Source organism: Mustela nigripes, chromosome 2, assembly GCF_022355385.1.
Source record: "Mustela nigripes isolate SB6536 chromosome 2, MUSNIG.SB6536, whole genome shotgun sequence".
NCBI classification, from domain to species: domain Eukaryota; kingdom Metazoa; phylum Chordata; class Mammalia; order Carnivora; family Mustelidae; genus Mustela; species Mustela nigripes.
The window spans coordinates 140,611,054-140,626,910 of NC_081558.1; positions in this window are offsets into that span (position 1 = coordinate 140,611,054).

Consider the following 15,857-nt stretch of genomic DNA (forward strand, 5'->3'; position numbering starts at 1 on the left):
TAGACTTTAGTTGGCCTTCTGTCTCTCATCTAGTACAAATTCTTGATGCATTTGGTTCTTCTGAGTAAGGTGTGCATACGAAGGGGGGTTGGGGATTCGGGAGGAGCTAGTTGAGTAAGGGAAGAGGTAACACAGAAGGGATGGGAAGAGAGATTTTCTGATGAACCAAATAAATTACTAAAAACATTCTACCCTTTGTACTTGTAGCGAAATGAAGGATCCTTTATGCTTTCTACACCCAAGTTTGGACCATATAGCTAAATGAAGACATTTCCCTTTAGAAAAGCCACAAATCACTTTTTCAAAGCTTGAATTAATGAGGCCCTTTGCAACAATGTTTCTCTGTGACTGTTCAGTTTTCAAAATGGAAATCTGTAGAATGTCGGTTCCTTTTTAGTTGGAAAAAAAATATGACCACATGAAGCTCCTTTTAAAACGTTCCCCTAGTGCAAGCATTTTAAATAATTTCTCAAAGGAAAGTACTATATTTTGAGTGAATAGCATGACATTATGAACTACATCTAACATAAGATTTTGCTTCGACAGGCCTGTCAATGCTCCTTAGTTCCACTATAATGAAATGAAAATCATGCGAGCTTGGAAGAAATATCCTCCTCACCCTGATACTCTTTATTAACTGTAGAATTGTACTATTTTCTTCACCATGGCAACAAAAGCACACAATAGAGTTAGCTCTTACCTTCCTTGCACAAGGTGATTGGGAATAACAGACACAAAGAAAAATGAAGCAAACACAGATTTCAGGAAACAAGGAGTTAAGGAAACTGTGAACCCAGGGCAGTATGAGCTCAACCATCAGATCAGCATTAAGGGCCCTGTTCCAAACAGTTTACTAGAATAGGTAACTTGGCCCAAAGAGAAGACTTTCAGTTTATATTTAAGTCTCAGAATAAGCGACTTCTAATGTCAGCCAGTCACCTAAAAGACCAGTTTAAATGATCTCATTTTACAGTAGGTTTAATGTCAGTAAAAAGCATAGATTGACTAGTAATCTTGAAATAAGGCCCTGAGTTACTCCGATTCGGTGTCCTTTAAAAGCAAAGAATTTGTTGTCATCAAATCAAGGTTGATTTTCTATCTGAAACATTTTAACGATCACTTCTTTCCCAGAAGAGAGAGAGTTTGGTTTAAAATGTCAGATATTCTATATTCTGTTCATTTCACATTGCTCAAAATACTCAAAATTGTTCATCTTCCTCTGACATTCTGAGCTTCGTAATGGGATGTCTTTCACTAGGACATGCTGGTAGAGGCAAAAGTACTAAAATCGGGCAATTGACTCTAACCTGTTCAGGGAAAAGGGAGGAAGAAAAATCACATCAGAGTTTTGTTTTGTCACCTGTGAAACAGTGCAATAATTAATAAGAGAAATAAGTACTAGCTGAATAGAAATCAAATGGTTGCCTTGCAGCCAGAAAGCCAAGAAACATACATTTGATTGATTTATGGGATTTGACTGGTATGGGATTTTAAAGATTAAAAAGGATCACTTTGACCATAGATATTAAGTAAGGTGGCAAAATACCTTTTATTCTTGCATCTACATAGTTTTATTATCATGTTTTTATTAAAAAGCAAACTTGGCAGTTACATTCAGGGAAAAGGTTGAAAATAACATTTTAATAATAGAAAACTAATTTGGGAGGAAGTTAGGAAAGATGGTGGAGAGAATGCCTATTTAAGTCACTGTCTTCTTTGAAGCCCAGCAAAATGAAAAAAAAATAATAACTGAAAATAGCAAAAAGAATTCCATCGATATTAAAACTAGATAGTGGTACCGATGCTAGACCATAAATGTCAACATGAAAATGACAGTGACAACATATTTGGAGCAGATTGTGTGAGCATGTTGAGTGTCAGCACACAGGTCGGATCCATGAGAATCCAGTCAGTGTTTAGGGAGTTCATGAGGGCAAGCAAGGCCCAGGGTTACCAGTTCTTTTTTTTTTTTTTTTTTAAGATTTTATTTATTTATTTGACAGAGAGAAATCACAAGCAGATAGAGAGGCAGGCAGAGAGAGAGGAAGGCAGAGAGAAAGGAAGGGAAACAGGCTCCCTGCTGAGCAGAGAGCCCAATGCGGGGCTCGATCCCAGGACCCCGAGATCATGACCTGAGCCGAAGGCAACGGCTCAACCCACTGAGCCACCCAGGCGCCCCGGGTTACCAGTTCTTGAGTACATACCAAGAGCACAGTGTTAAGGACTTTACCTGTGTCATTTCAATGACTCTTCTCAATAAGTTGGTGCTATTATCTTCACTCTTTTAGATGGTGAGACTTGGGTTTTTGCACGTGGTCACATAGCTATGTTGTTGCTAGTATTTGGGTGACAGGGATTTTAGTGCAGGCTTCTTTGACTTCAAAACTTCTCCCAAGTGACTAAGAAATGCAGTCTGCCAAGGAGGAAGTTCTTGAATGCCTGCTTGTAACCCTGAACTCGGCAGGAGAAGAGTTGTGATATGCTATGGAAGAAAGAGCACCCCAAAAGCAAAGGGTATGGGACAGAGAGGGATACAACAGCTTGGGCAAGTATAGAAGCAAGGCAGAGAAGAAAAAACAGTGTGAGAGCTGTTTTTGTTCTTCATTAGGATTATTCTCTAATCAGGAGGCTCCAGGCCTAGAAACAAGTCTGGGCTCGAGAGAAATGCAGAATCATTGATCAGGGCCCTCCTTTTAAGCCATAGACCAACACTATCTGTGCAGAGAAAATATAAATGGAGCAACCAGATATAAGACTCCTGATCAATCTTATATCAAAACCTTTGCTCACTCTCAAAGATAGCCGGCCTACCCAGAAAAACAAAACAAAACAAAACAAAACAACCCCAGAAGGGTCAAATCTGGAGGATACCTACTGGTTAGGTTGTATACCCTAACCCGTTGAACCCAGCTGGCCTTTGAGGCAGTTTGCAACAGATGTGGAAAGTACATAAAGAAGTCATTATGTTTTAGGTGCATTAATTCTGAGTCCAAGTTAGGTGGCTCAAGAAATCTCAGGATCTCTTGCAGTGGGTCCTGTGAGGCCTGAGTTTGGGTCCTTATTTGGGAGAAACACATGAATATTCTGTGTCCGGAGTTATAGTGCCATTAATTCACATTACTGCTTAGCTCATGTCATGGATGTAGGTTGTGTTATAAGTAAGTTATTTTAAGCTATTTGTAGTCAAAATTTCTATGATTCCCTTAGGACTAGTAAAGAATTTATCACAATCCACAGGCAGACGAGAACAATTCCCCCTTCTTGAAAGTCTGAAGATTTGAAGTTAGGCCTAGACTGGAGAAGATATAACAACTTTAAGTTACATAACTTAAAAGCTACTGATTCTGAGGATTAAGAGACAAGCTTTCAGTTTGAGAGGAGTATTGGATATGCTTAGTGGCTTAACTAGCTTGTTAATTTGCACCAACTAGGTAGCATAAAGGTAAATTGCAAACACTGACAAGAGCTAGCAGGTTCACTGTATGATATTTAAAGATGAATATATGAATAAAAAATATAAATTGCTCAGCAGTATCCTCTAACAACCGTATTAATGTTTTGATATGTCTCTGTACAGTTTTGATACTTCCTGATCTCTAGGAGTAAATCCTAAACCTCCTTGTTACTGGGATTTTGTTTCTTTAATCTTGATATTCCTGAGGTTGGCATAAATGTTTTATAAATATGGATTTTTCTCCTGTAGCAACAGTAAATATTGGTTTTTGAAAAGTTCTACCAATTTTCCAACAACAACTTTTTATCTTGATATAGCTATTTTTACCTAAAATCACACTAGGTAAAACATAACATATTTGACTTTATCTGTACAGGGAAATTCAGAATTGATTGCAAATTGAATTTTAGTTAGAATTGTGTTGATTACATGCTCCTTTCAGAAGTGGCAGGGAAACTATCAAAATAATCATAGCATTGATAGGCATAATTATTACACCACAAATTATATGAAAAACATGCTTTTAAGCTGGAGTCAAGTGTGCTCTTTTGAGGGGGGGTGTTAAATATTATAATTTTATCCACACTTTACAGTGAATTCCTTTATATATTCAAATTCTAGTTCCACTACTGGTCCATGTCATTACATACTGTGAGCGAATGAATTCATCTGCATGAATACCAAAAAAGGGACACAAGTATCATGTGCTCCTAATGTCTTAGAATTGGCTAGTTGGAATGGAATGCATCATGATTTTTTCCATTAAATTAATTAAGAATATTTTATAATTCAATGGCTTTTAATGGAGGCGCAGAATTTTTAGGAATGAGTTAAAGTGGATTGCTGAATTTTTTAGTTAATTGTATTAGGGTTGACCCTGGCCTGAGCTGAGTTAGATATATTGGTACTAAGGGGTTGACCTTACTCCAGCACCTATGTGTCTGAGTTGATTTTCATAGCAGAAAGAGAATCTTGTCTCTGTAAGAGTATCCACTTGTAGAGTTGAAATACTGTGAATGGAGAAGAGAGTATGATGAATGACCCCAGTTCAGGCCTCTAAAGTACATTAACGCTCTTGGTGGAGGAGAGCAAAAGCAGAAACTAAAGGACTGTGACACAGTGGGTTGATGCCTGCTCCCACTGGCCCTTGCTCCTTTTGTTTGATACCCGGCACTATTCCTGCACTGTGATAGTTCTAGGGCCATGGTGGTGGTACACGAAAGGACAGCATCAGTGTCTGGGCAGATAGCTTGTGTAGTAGGCTGGGATCATGGTCCCCAAAGATGTCAACAGCTTGATTCCTATAGCATGCATACTTGACTGTTATTGACTGAATGTTCATGTCCTCCCAAACTTTGTACGTTGACCCTCTAATTCCCAATGATATTTTGAGGTGGGGCCTTTGGGGACTTAGATTAGGTCCTGCAGCAGAGCCTGCTTGTTGTAATTAATGCATTATAAGAAAAGAAAGAGGACAACATGCACACTTGCTCTCTTGCTCTCTCTCTTTCTTTTCCATGTGAGGATTAGTGAAAAAGCAGCTGTCTATAAGCCAGGAGAGAACCCTCACCAAGAACTAAATCTGCTGGCACCTTGACTGGGGACTTCCCAGCATCTAGAACTGTGAGAAATAAGTGTTTGGTGTTTAAGCTACCCAGTCTGATCTTCCCAGACTTATGAGAGGGCTATATCCCAATAAAACCATTGTAAGTTGAAAATATTAAGTCAAGGGCGCCTGGGTGGCTCAGTAGGTTAAGTGTCTGCCTTCACCTCAGGTCATGATCTCAGGGTCCTGGAATCAAGCCCCGCATCAAGCTCCATGCTCAGAGGGGAGCCTGCTTCTCTCTTTGCCTGCCACTCCCCCTGCTTGTGCTCTATCTCTGACAAATAAAATCTTAATTTTTTTTTAATTTTGAAAAATAATAAAAAAGGAAGAAAATATTAAGTCAAAAACATTTAATAAGCCTAACATACTAAGCATGATAGTTTAGCCTAGCGTGCCTTAAACATTCTCTGAATGCTTTCATTAGCCTGCAGTTGGGTAAAATCATCTAACACAAAGCCTATTTTATAGCAAAGTATCAGATGTCTCATGTACTTTATTGAATACTGTACTGAAAATGAAAAACAGAATGGTTGTGTATGGGTACAGAATGGTTAAGTGTGTTGGTTATTTACCCTCAGGATCTTGTGGCTGACGGGAGCTGCGACTCACTGCCCCAGCATCACAAGAGAGTATCCTACAGCATATCGCTAGCCCAGGAAAAGATCAAAATTTAAAACTTGAAGTATGCTTTCTACCAAATGGGTATCTCTTCCACACCAAAATAAAGTTGAAAAATTATAAGTCAAACCATTGGAAGCAGGGACTGTATTGTAGTAGCTCTAACTGGCTAGGACAACTTACCTTTCATGGTAAAGGAACTTCATAGGTGCCATTTAGCTGAGTATCTTTAGGTAGAAAGAGAGTATCCTGAATTTTCCAGGTGGGGCTACTATAATTACAAAGGTCCTTATGAGGAGGAAATCCAAAAGAGCAGAATGAGAGAAAGATGTGACAATGGAAGGAGAGATTGCAGTAATGTATTATGAAGATGGAGGAAGGGGCCATGAGGAAAGAATGCAGGCAACTTCTAGAAGTGGAAAAGTTGAGGAAATAGATTCTTCCTCAAGCCCCCAGAAGGAACCCAAATCTACTAACATCTTGATTTTAATTTCATAAAGCCCATTTGGTATTTCTGACCTCCACAGTTACCATTTTGCATTGTTTTAAACCACCAGGTTGATGACAACTTTTAAAAGGCAGCAGAAGGAAATTAAAGCATTACAGCTTGTAATGACGGACACACGTGGGTAGTGGTCAGCAGACTTGGAAAAACCCACTGGAGCCTTGGTGGGAGAGCAGTAGTACCTTAAAGGAGAGCACATGTGAGCACATGTGAGACATACCCAGGGGCCTCCCCAAATCTTGATGTGGAGAGACCTTGTAGAGGTCTGAGACTCTGTGTTGTGTTTGGGGGCAGGGAGCCATCGGAATTAGAATGTTATTAAAAATCTGGCCTTATTTGTACATATGGACCAGTGAAACTTGGGGATATTTTTACAGTTACAGAATGCTTCACACAGACATGACTTTCCAAGAAGCCTAAGTTTTTCACTAGCTTTGACTTGAGTTTACCTGGCCTCCACAGAGACAGTGTGTCATCGCTGCGGCCTTCCATTCTTTCCTCTCCGCCCTATGATCTGCCATCTACAGCTATTCACTTATCCTGTAGGATAAATGAAGCCTGAAAAGCTCAAGTAGAGTCAAAACCGATGCCTCATTGAAGGGAAAGCAGGTGGGTTTCTGGAGGTATTGCATAACCAAAGAAATGCCACTGGAGAACTGAAATTATGAGGCCCTCATTCCGAGTGAGAACTGCATATCTGGCAGCTGGAATCGGTTACATGGATTTAACGTAGATGAGGGTAAGGGGTAAGGGTCTGGCCCTGTGTTGTCACTGATGATTATGGCTCTTGTTCCCAATGATAACAACAACTGAGGAGAAGTTAGAAAACTAGCATCTTCCCAGGAGAACTCCCTATGACTCAGTGTTCTCTTCAATACCTCGGTACTATAAACAGACATGCCATCACTTGCAAGGGTAAAATTGTACTCATGAGTATAGTAGTACTTTCAAATTTCCTAACTTTGCAAAATTCCTATCACTTGATCTGACTTATTGGTAATTTAATGAACATTGCCACTGTGTAGAGAAAATATCTTGAATTACTACTCATACTTTGTTGTGAATTCTCAGACCACAGTAGCCCATATAATTGCAATCACTTGACATTAACAGTATTGTAAGTGCCCCAAATTATTAAGGAGATTGAGAAAAAAATTGCATATTAGTCATGTGGACAATTTTATATACAATTATGATAAAAGTCCCTTATGTTTGGCTTTTTATGCAGCTCATTTTAATAACACATCAAAACTGTGACTGTTCTATTGTGCTATAAATTCTTCTCATTTGGCTTACAAGTTCCTAAAATAACATATCAAGATTTAAATGAATTTTATCTCTAAGTTTTTAATAATTATAATTAAGGAGCTAAATTTTTAACTCAGATTTCCTTATAAAGATGCATAGATCGGCCTCAGTACAGGGACCAACACTGTCAAATGAAGGCCAATTATGGTTAAGTGGTATTTCCAATTGAATCTTGGTTGAGTTCTTATTTTTCTTTTCACACCATACAAGTACTTGCTACTTAAGAGGATATTTGACATTATAACAACACAAGTACATTAATACCCGTATAACTACCTGTAGGGTCATTACACTCATCCAGACATTATTACCCCAAGCACATCTATAAAGTAGGAACAATCTCTCTCTCTCTCTCTTTTTTTTTCCTTCAGTGACTTCTCCATCAGGGTTTTGGAATCTTTCACTGTACCCTACAGAGAGAGCAATACCTATATCTGCTGCTGACCCTGCTTGGGACTCTATCTGCATTTTCACATCAGCTCACTCTGTGGTTTCCACCTTGAGAGCAGGGAGCGCAGCAGTTCAGAAGCACTTTGGCCAGCATGAATGTAGCTCAATCTACATGTATTGAATGAATAAATGATTGAATAAATATATATGTATGAATGAATTATGAATAGATTTCCTTCCCAAACACCATCTCATAATTGGGGTCCTTTTCTTTACCAGCTTTCCTCTCTGCATTAGTATTCAAAATTATTCTGCCCACTCAACCCCAATTATACTATAACTAGAGAAGATGTGTGTGTGTGTGTGTGTGTGTGTGTGTGTAATATATATAATATATGGGGGCACCTGGGTAGCTCAGTGGGTTAAAACCTCTGCCTTCAGCTCAGGTCATGATCCCAGGGTCCTGGGATCGAGCCCCACATTGGGCTCTCTGCTCAGTGGGGAGTCTGCTTCCTCCTCTCTCTCTGCCTACTTGTGATCTCTGTCTGTCAAATAAATAAATAAAATCTTTAAAATATATATATATAATATATGTATATATAATAAGATATACTTGATAAGACACTTGATCCTTTTGATCCTTGCACAACGGGGGGTTAGTGGTGCCAACCACCCACACAGCCAAAAATCTGTATATAACTTTTGACTCTCCCAAAACTTAATAGCCTGCTGTTGACCAGAACATTTACTGATAACTTGAAAAATCAACTCACACATTTGGTATATGTATTATATACTGTGTTCTTATAATAAGAGGAGGAAAATGTTATTAAGGAAACAGAAGGAGAAAATACATTTAAGTATTGTACTGTATTTGTTTTAAAAAAAATTCTACATGTAAGTGGACCCGTGTTCCAGGGTTAACTGTATATAATCAAGTGTTGTAAGTATGACATATGTCATACTTATATAGATGACAATAAGTGCTGCCATCTCCTTTAGTGGGTGGGAGGGGAGTGAGGATTCGCTAGAATATAAGGAACGCACAACTGTCAGGGTCAGCCCGCTCTGGGCTTGAATCCCAGCTACATCCCTTACTAAATCTATAACGTGGGCAAATTACTTAACATCTGTGTCTCAACTTCCTTATCTATAAAAATGGGACTATTAATATGTCTTCTCAAGAAAGTGTTATCAAAATCTTATTTATGGATCGATCCTAAATCTCGCAGTGAATTGTCCCCTTGAAGGAGAAGGCTTACTAGCCTCTTCCACATTGATAAGAAGAATAAAAATGCAGAGGATAGGTATTTTTAGAGGAATGACTTGCTGAGAACAGGCATTTAGCAGACCATATTGAAGGCAACTTCTTCTCAGGGTTGCAGCTCCTAAACAACTTTGAGCAGAGACTAGAGATCTTGTCTTACTAGTAATGAAATTTTCATCTACAGGGACTCAAGGTTACAATTTACATGGGACGTTAATTGAAAGTTCAGCAGAACCTGGACAACACCAACAGGTTCTGTCATAAATAAAAGAAAGAGATAGTTCCTTAAGCCTATTTGCTTAAAGTTTTTATCAATTTCCAGTGAGTAGAGATAAAAAAAATGTCAGAGTACCTAATATTATTTTTACTTACAGACTTGCTCTTTCACAAGAAGTCATGAGAATTCCTGTGGATTAGTTATATCAACCAAGTTTTGGTTTTGACTCAAAGCAGAAAAAAAATGGGTTTTCCTTCTGAGAGTCTCCCACCTGGTTGCAGCTCTTGTATCTCCACATGTGTTGGCCATTCCTAAAGCACATGGGTGTTTTGATGTCCTACACAGAGAATTTGATGCCCTACACAGAGAATCTCTTGTCAAGATGCATTTTTACCTTAAAAAGCATGGAAAGAGTTTATTAGCACTAACTCCATGTTAAGATGACATCTGCAAACCTCTTTTCAACAACTTTATCTCTTTGGACTCTATAGTCAATAGTCAAATTATGGAGGAAGTGATGAAGATCCAGGTTTCCATAATTTTACTAACTTGGCCAGTCAAAAATACTTTCATCAAGAGGATCCAGGGGCATTTGGCAGTATCTAGAGGCATTTTTATTTGTCAAACCCTGAGGAGAAACTCCTGGCATGTAGTGGGTAGAGACTAGGAATGCTAGGCTACTCAAATTCTTACAGTGCCCACAACTTGCGCACAAGAATGATCTGGTTCAAACGCCAACAGTGCTGTTAGGAAAACCTGCATTACAGTCATATATGTTGCATTTAGTTTGTACTAACCAGAGGCAGAACACCATATTATAATACGGGCTCCAGTGAGGGTTCACAACTCAACGGGAATATCACATCTTTCACAGCTACAGGATTCGATGATTTAGGATTCTTCATAGTTCGAAACTTGCCTAAAATGACTGTTACTTTGGGGCTCAGTAATATTAAATGAGCTTCAAAATATTTTTTTAAAATAATTACTGCATTGGAATTTTTAAAAATAATTTTCTGCTAGTTGGATTTAAAATCTGAACATCTAATAACGCAAACCACCTGCCATGTAACCTTTACAGTCTTTCAACATCTATGAGCTTTAACGCTTGCATTTACAAAATGAACTAAACATATCTGCCTATCTAATAGGGAGTTTTAAGCTAAAAAAAAAATGTAAGTGGAAAAAAAATGTAAATGGTATATGTAAAATCACTTTCAAAGAATAAGATAATGTAAGGTATTATTATTGTGGCTTTTTAAAATATAAAGTCCGGGGGCACCTGGGTGGCTCAGTGGGTTAAAGCCTTGCCTTCGGCTCAGGTCATGATCCCGGGGTCCTGGGATCGAGTCCTGCATCGGGCTCTCTGCTTAGCAGGGAGCCTGCTTCTTCCTCTCTCTCTGCCTGCATCTCTGCCTACTTGTGATCTCTGTCTGTCAAATAAATAAATAAAAACTTTAAAAAAAAAGTCTGTTTTGCATAATCAAGCAACTGATTGTATGACCTTTGCTTTTTAAAGAATAACTATCAAGTTTTCAAAATCAAGACCCTATATATTTCAAATAAATTAAATTTGATGGAGTAGACTCTATTAAGCATAATTTTAATTTAAATAAATGGCAACTTAGCTTTTTTTTATATATATACCATGTTTTACCCATTTGTTTTATATATATACATAGATATCTATATCTATATATTGATACACAACTTGGCTTCTAAAGTCATGTAAATTTTAATTTTTAAAAAACTTGCCTGTTCTTGATGCTTTAAGAATTGGCTCTTATTTTACCATCACAAATACTGGCTAGAGAATTAAATATGTAATCATAATTTAAAAAAGGCATAATGCTAAGTCTATATTATACACTGTGGTGAGTTATGTACTAAATATGTCACATACTCAAATGCCTGTAGAGGAACCAGACCATTTAAATGAAGCAAATGTAAGAAAACAGGGACCTGGGAAAGGCACATGTCATTCCCCTCTAAACCAATGCTGACATGTAGGATTATAGGCCTATTGTCTGTGTATCCTGGAGTTTTTAATGAGAAATCAGAAATCCTGGTGTTGAAGTGAAATTTTCATATTTTTAAAGCATCTACAGTGCAAATTTTGCTTAATGGCTATCAGTAACCACTGTTCTAGATAAATACTTTAAAGACAGTGCTTTTCACTACAATGTCTCAATCTTCAAAAAAACCTTGTAAAAAAATGTTTGAGTAGTGTTAATTTCCATTGTTCCTTAGTAAAGTCCCTCTAAGGGACATGAACAAGAGAAACCACGAGAAATCTGCACAGTAATCTAGAATCCTGAAAGGTTCTGATGCCTTGGCTTCCTCCTCTTACCTGCCACCCTGAGAACCCTTAGGTAAGAAGACCAGGATCTCACAGAAGTATGTAAACAAACCCCATGGAATGTGGTCCTACTCTATAGAAATAGGACACGTAAGCAATTTTTTCCCCCAAAGATTTTATATCTACTTATTTTAGAGATAGGGCATGAGTGTGAGGAGTGGGGCGTGTAGAAAGAGGGAGAGAATCTCAGGCAGACTCCATGAGAGCACAGAGCCTGAGGCAGGACTCAATTCGACAACCCAGAGATCACGACCTGAACCAAAACCAAGAGTCTGATACTCAACCTACTGAGCCACCAGGCACCCCCACACTTAATCATATTTATGTCAACTCCAGAAGCAATGCTTCTTTTCAAAGCAATTCAGCTTTCGACTCAAGATAAATAATGAGGCATATCCTGGTGCAGGTTAAGAGGAAGTATTGCAAACGTACGCTATTTCAACAAGGACATTCAAACAGTCTCGAGGATGCATTGTTTACTTAGCTATATGCATAGTTTTGGTAATTTATATCAAATTTTCCTAATCATGCATTTTCTATGTAATTTTTCATATTGCTTTTAGCATCTTTAACAGTTCTGTAATGTACTGAGTATTTCAACCATGTGATACGTAATCATTCATAACCTCAGTGAAGGTATGATTTTGATTTTAATGTTGACATAGTCTCAAATTTGCAGTAATTTCCACTGAATTCACATTTGCTAATATTCAGTACACTCTTAGTCCTATGCCCAAAAAAAGACCTTTAAAATATAACAGAAAAATTTCATTTTGTTGTACTTTGTCATTTGAAGCAGTTGATGATGATAAATCTTGAATTATTCAACTTCATTTCAGATGTGCATTTCAGCAGGATTAATATCCCATCACTGTGGGTTTTTAGAAAAAGAAAACCCTTAAATCCCCAAGCCACTCAGAAAAAAAAAAATGCAAACCACTGATATTTTTTCAAAATGTGGTAAAATTCATACAAATGCAAACAAAGAATTTTAAGGCTTGGCTTGTTTACTAGTCAAACACAGATACAACCACACACAGCTAGTCACATATTTCTTCCACCTAGATTCACTTGGCAAATCATCATACTCGTGTCTTTTTTTTTTTAAATGATTTTATTCATTTATGAGAGAGAGAGAGAGAGAGAAAGTGCACACAAGCAGGGGAAGCTGCAGGCAGAGAGAGAGGGAGAAGCAGAATCCACTGAGCAGAGAGCTGACATGGGCTCGATCCCAGAACCCCAGGATTATGACCTGAGCTGAAGGCAGATGCTTACCGACTGAGCCACCCTGGCACCCCCATCATTCTCAAATGGAACTAGAAGTTCCCAACACAATTACTAACAGAACACTGAGGTGAAATACCATTTTAAACAATCCAAGAGTCAATATATATATATTGAAAAATCGTTGGAAAATGTCAATGTAGAAGATGAGAGAATAGTGGAAATCATGATCCTTGCTTTTACAGAGATGTAGAGAAAACTAAATATACCTGAGTCAATTAGAGGGCTACTCCTATTGTGCTCTAACATTTATAGGAAGCAAATATCCACAGAAAGGAGGGATGGGTCTAAAATGGTCAGAGACGGGGCGCCTGGGTGGCTCAGTGGGTTAAAGCCACTGCCTTCGGCTCAGGTCATGATCCCAGGGTCCTGGGATTGAGCCCCACATCGGGCTCTCTGCTCAGCAGGGAGCCTGCTTCCTCCCCTCTCTCTGCCTGCCTCTCTGCCTGCTTGTGATCTCTGTCTGTCAAATAAATAAATAAAATCTTTTAGAAAAAAAAAATAAAAAAAAATAAAATGGTCAGAGACAACTTTTGGGGAGATATGGAGGTTGGTGTTTATCCCTAAGAATCCTTGTGTGCAAGTGCTTTGTTAGCTAGAACAAGATTCTGGGGTTTAGTCTACATTAAAAAATTAGCCATAAATGATACGACATATCTGAATTTTAAAAATCTATGACCCTAGGGTTAGATTTTTCTTTTTGCTTTCATTCTGCAAAGGAGCCACATTATTTACTTCTGTTTTATTGTCATTTCAATTAATATAAGGTTAAAGAAAATATACCTAAATATATAGTTTAAATATAAGGTTAATATAAAGTTACAGAGGATGTACTTTAATATGACTCAAATATGTTTAGTGTTAGGACAGCTTCAGTGGGATCAAATGCTAATAATGGAGTGACAGACTAAACTTCAATTCCGTCTATAACCTCAGTTACCCAGTAGCAGCAGGGGACAGTAGGTGGCTAAAACCTTCTGGTTCATGTGTGGTACTCAGTAATCAAAAATAAAATTTAAGTTATTTTCACGGTTGTTAGAAACATCAATGAGTGTACTCTGGGATGAGCCAAATCACTGTCAGTTAAGAGAGCAACACCTGAGTCCAGTGTAAACTATAAACATTCCAATATGGCATGGCATGTATACACACACAACACACACACACACACACACACACACACACATATACATGTAATGTATATACATATATATGAAATTACTAAGAGAAACTTATTTTCTTATTTCTTCAAATATGTAACTTGCATATATGTGAGTATGTATATACACATGTAGTGGCAATATGAGAAAATCTTAGTATAATGCAAAAATATGTATTTTTAAATCCTTTGTTGGGGTAAGTGGGGGACAGGATAAGGAAGAACTGAAAATAACCAAAAATTGAGGAATCCTATCTTCTTTCCATGAAACAACAAATGAAATTTTATGCATGCAGTTTTTTTTTTCTTAAATGGTGCATTTTACTTTTTCAGACAAAGAATTTATGCCAGTACACAATAACTACTTTTTTTTTTTTTAAGATTTTTATTTATTTATTTGACAGAGAGAGACACAACGAGAGAGGGAACAGAAGCAGAGGGAGTGGGAGAGGGAGAAGCAGGCTTCCGGCTGAGCAGGGAGCCCGATTTGGAGCTCGATCCCAGGACCCTGGGATGCTGACCCGAGCTGAAGGCAGACACTTAACGACTGAGCCACCCAAGCACCCCCACAATAACTACTTTTAATCACTGTCCATTAATTAAACAGTGAAAATCTTTGTTCAACAAGAAAAAGTAAATTTAAGATTACTATATATAAATGGAGCAACAGGTTGACCCCTAAAACCTGTAAAAACTGAAAAATTGGTAAAATGGAAACACATAACACCACTGAAGTATGCAAAATACTATGCATGCAATTTTTGACATTTATTTTTTCCAGAAAGTAGATAATTTGAAAAGCCTGCAATCATTATTTATAATATAAATAGCCAAATGCAGAAACACAGATTTTATCCCCCTTCAGGTTGAGAAATATCAACACGATTAAAAGGTTGGTAGTGCTGTTCAGATCTTCCATATCTTAATTTTTTTGTCTAACTGGCCTACTAATTGCTGAGAGAAATAAGATCTCCAACTGAGAAATTTGTATTTCTCTCTTTAATTCCCTCAATTTTTATTTCATACACTTTTAAGCTCTAAGAGTTACATATACATTTAAGGTTATTATATCTTCCTAAGGAATCGACCTAAATTCTGTCTTGTTTGAAAAGAAGAAATAATTACAACATCTAAGTAAAATCTGTCCACCTTTTCTCAAGAAACTTGTAATGTGATAAATCATGAACTAATCATACCTTAGGTTCATTTCTTAATCCTGAAATGAATTCATCATGATCTTTTCTTGAGAATGAATGACTATACTTCCTTGACACTAGTAATATATACGATTTTTTGAGACACAGCCTTCAGAAAGGACCTTGGGTACCTCAAGTTCTATTAACAGCTTCCATGGAAGAAATCCCATTTCCTCCTCAGTCCTTCTGAGAAGTGTGCTTCCCTGGCAGTTTCTCCCCTGTGAAAACCTGTCAGTTGTTGCTCTTCAAGGTGGTCTTGCTTCATGCAGAAACCTCCTCTCAGACCCTAAACCCATTTTTTTTTTTTAAAGCCAATTGGTTTCAGAATTTATTTTGTTACTTTTCTCAACTAGGTGAGCTGGCGCTGGTCAAGTTTCCAGAATTTAAGGTACTCATGAATTGTGTATGTGTCTATGTAATGGAGGTATCCCTGCAGCTTTGCCTGTCTCCCTCCTTCCCTCCCCAAGCTACTTTAGGTCTCTGGTAGACTTTTG